Source organism: Diabrotica virgifera, chromosome 2, assembly GCF_917563875.1.
Source record: "Diabrotica virgifera virgifera chromosome 2, PGI_DIABVI_V3a".
In the NCBI taxonomy this organism is placed as follows: domain Eukaryota; kingdom Metazoa; phylum Arthropoda; class Insecta; order Coleoptera; family Chrysomelidae; genus Diabrotica; species Diabrotica virgifera.
Genome location: NC_065444.1, coordinates 196,576,407 through 196,580,349, shown reverse-complemented (window position 1 = coordinate 196,580,349; position 3,943 = coordinate 196,576,407).

Genomic DNA, 3,943 nt, shown 5'->3' with positions numbered 1-3,943 from the left:
CCCCAACAACAATACCCCTACAAGCGACACTATATATACACGAAATTTTCGATTTTCTAAATCTGACTGAATTGAAAATTGGACCAAATCCCATCTTAAAGTTTAGGAAAAGACTCACCCATCCATATGACAACTCTCCATTTTGGTCCAAGGGTGTGGATTTTACGGCCCTTCCCATTTAGGGTCTGTTTTTCGTTCTCGTCCCCAAAACTCCTAAAATTTCAAAAATTTGAGTCCGGCCTTTACGGCATCTGATAATACTGATCATTACCTTTCCAACGGATGTCAAATTTTGAAAATGGGTTATACCATTCACAAGTTACCAAGCTCAGAAGTATGACTCAATCTTTATTTAAAAAGGGGAAAATGTTTGTGGAATGTTTGTTTGTTTGTATGTATGTATGTATGTGTGTGGAAAAGTTACACCGATCTGAATTTTTTATGTGTTTTAAGAGGGTGTGAGGGCCGATTCAGAACCGGTGTAATTTTTGACTTCTGATTACCCGTAAGCCAGCTAGAGGGCTAGGGAGATACAAAATAGCATATTTTTGGGCGTATATATCTTAGGTTCAAGGAGAGACAGGAAAACCGTAAGTACACCAAATCAATAGGGTTGAGTTAAACTTTTAAATGGTGCCCAAGCTATCAATCTGACACATATACACTGCTCAGCATAGCCGAAAAACTGAAAAATTAAACTTTGAAAATTTTGGTTTTTCGACAATTACTCAAATTTTCAACCTACGAATTGCGCCAATAACTGAGCATTTGTAGGAGGTCTCTAGTCGCGTCTAATGGTGTATACTTCATATCTGGCAAAATTCGAATTTTTAAGTTATAGGCTTCATAAATATGATCAAATTTATTTCTTATGGGAAAAACGGTTTTTCAAGCTCAATAATTCCTGTAATACGTTATCATACTTGATCTTGGATGCATCAGATACTACTTGTCAATACGTTTCAAACTTATGTTTACTGATCAAAATCAATTAAGCCGTTCAGAAGTTATAGAGCTCCAAAAGTATAATTAGTCCACGAACTGAAACTTTTCACTTCGCAATTTTTACAGAATTGACCGATTTGCTTGAAAATTTGACAATAAGTAGTGGATAGTCCAAAGATCAAAACCTATATGATGCCGAAAGACGCTTTTACCATGGGGTGGTTGCCACCCCATCTCGGGGGTGGAAATTTTTTATTATATTTTAACCGCAAATGTTGGTAAAAACATTAATTGTAAGCAAAACATGTTTTATACATTTTTTTGATAAAATTAATAGTTTTCGATTTATTCGTTATCGAAAGTGTTAGTTTTATATCGAAAAAATCAATGTAATTAATCAGTTTTCTGCTAATAACTCAAAAAGTTTTTGTTTTATCAAAACAACTTTACTTAACGAATATATACCTTTTAAAAAAGAAACAAATTGTTTTTTTTTAATTTTCTTCAAGACCAATAGTAATCGAGCTGTACTTTATTATAATATGTTAGCTTTTCTTCGTCGAATACTAAATATTATAGTTTCAAATTCAAAAGACGAAAAAACTATGCATTTTTCGAAGATAACTTATAGAAACTAATTTTAAATGTTTAAAAAGAACTATCGTAAAAAATAACAAATAAAGTCTGTAGATTAAAAATTAATGCCTGGTTGCACCAACAGATTTTAAGCTCCTGCTTAGTTAAGCTCTACTTAAGTTAAGCTCTTAGTTAAGACCTTGAGTATCACTAACGTTGAACCATAATTTTAGATTCTTACCTTATTATCAATTATATCTATTATTATATTACGGTATTCTTATTGCAATATATTATAGTTATATTATAATAATTCTTATGATATTCTCGACTTAAGCTTAAGATCTGTTGGTGCAACCGGGCATTAAGTGACTTATAATGAAAAGAATGTCAGTCCCTATTTTTTCAGTCGAAAAGTTATCGGAAACAACCTCCTAATTACCACCCTAATTAAAATTAGTCATCGACCTTATTCCGTATTTTTTATTTATGTATTTTTAATAGATTACAGAAGTTTGACCGGCTTAAACAATTAATTTTAAAAAAACTGGAGTTAAAAGCGAATAAAGAATTTTTGTAGTTTGGTAAAACATGCCCTTTTCTTCAGAATCGAAAGATTAGCATCAGAGATGCGAAAAAATGTTTACATATGAAAATGTAGCTTGTTTAATTCTTAAGAACTTGGTTTACGAAAATTTTTTCTATGACAAAAATTGAGTGAGCTACAGACAATTAGAACTTGTAATAACATGCAAAAACCGCCTTTAAAAACCCTTTCAAAGTCACCTCTTTTTGCGACAGAGGATTTTAAAAGGATTTAATATTAATATTCTTATAGATCTTATAAAAACCTACAAAAAATTTTTTTAACAAACTTTCTGATATAAAAAATAAAAAAGTTAGTTAATAAATTTTTTGAAAAAAAAAAATGGAAAAATCCAATTGCAAGCATAATAATGTGACTTAGCGGTGTTTTTTTGTATGGTGTACGTTAAAAACTTACTACCAGAGAACGGCAGTTCTCGCCAGTGGCGCTTAATATCCCTAGCCTATAATATCCTATTTATAAAGCTTAACGTTTTATTAATCTGTGAGTTCCACAGGGCTCTGTATTAGGACCCCTGATTTTTTTGTTGTTTATTAACGATGCATCTAACCAGTTTGATGCTTTGGACCTGACGTTATTTGCAGATGATACTTCTCTTGTGGTCTCAGCACAGACCTATGAGAAATTGGCATCTACTTGCAATAGTTTTTTAGCTCGATTTAATGACTGGTGTCGATCTAATAACCTAATTTTAAATGTAGACAAAACAAAAGTAATATATTTTAATAACTTAAATTCTGTAAATCCTGTACTACACCTAAGTTTTAACAATGTTCTACTGGATTCCTCAAATCATACAACATTTTTAGGTATCCATCTCGACTCAAAATTAAAATGGTCAGTTCACATAGACATGCTCAGTAAGTCCCTTAATAAGTCATACTATGCATTATCCCGTATTAAAAATATTATGCCCATCTCTGCGCTGTTAAATGTATACTATAGCCTTGTTTATAGTAGACTTTGTTACAACATAGTTTTATGGGGGAATGCAGTCAACAGTGACAGAATATTTATAACACAAAAACGTATAATACGAAAAATGTTTGGAATTAGACCTCTTGAGAGCTGTAAGCCCATATTTATTAAGAATAATATCTTAAGTTTTCCATGTATTTATATCTTCAGAATGTTACTATATGCTGTTGATAATATTCATACGTATGACAGAAATTCTAGTTTCCACAATTATTCGACGCGAGGTGGCGACTTGCTGAGTGTACCTGGTCATAGATCGAGTAAATTTGAAATGTCAGTAAAGTATATGAGCATTAGATTGTTTAACGTTTTACCAAAAAAATATAAAACAATGAATAAATATTTCTTTAAGAAATCCATTAAAAGCTTATTGCTTACGAAATGTTATTATACTGTGAAAGAGTTTGTTTCGGACAAAAATATTACCTAAAAGTTATTAATTCTATCTACCTTCAAATGTTTATAAAATTTATAAATGTATTAATTTTATTGTTTGTTTGTTTGTAAAACTAATGACATGTCCTATACATTGTATGTCTTAAAGGATGAATAAATATTATTATTATTATTAACGTGTATTCGATAAACATTGCATTCAACTTCATACATTTAATTTATAAATAACTTTGAAAAACTCCTGATACAAGAGTAAAAAACCGCTATACGCCGTAAAAATGAGTGGCGCATACAATATTCCAGCTACAAAAGATCTGATATGAATATTACGTGGCGCGATAATTAGTCCAGAAAGCCACTGCGCATCCGCTAGGAAAAATATTCTAATTCGGAATTTTTGCACAATCTTACTCAAAAAGAACTCCTTTTAACAAATTTGCA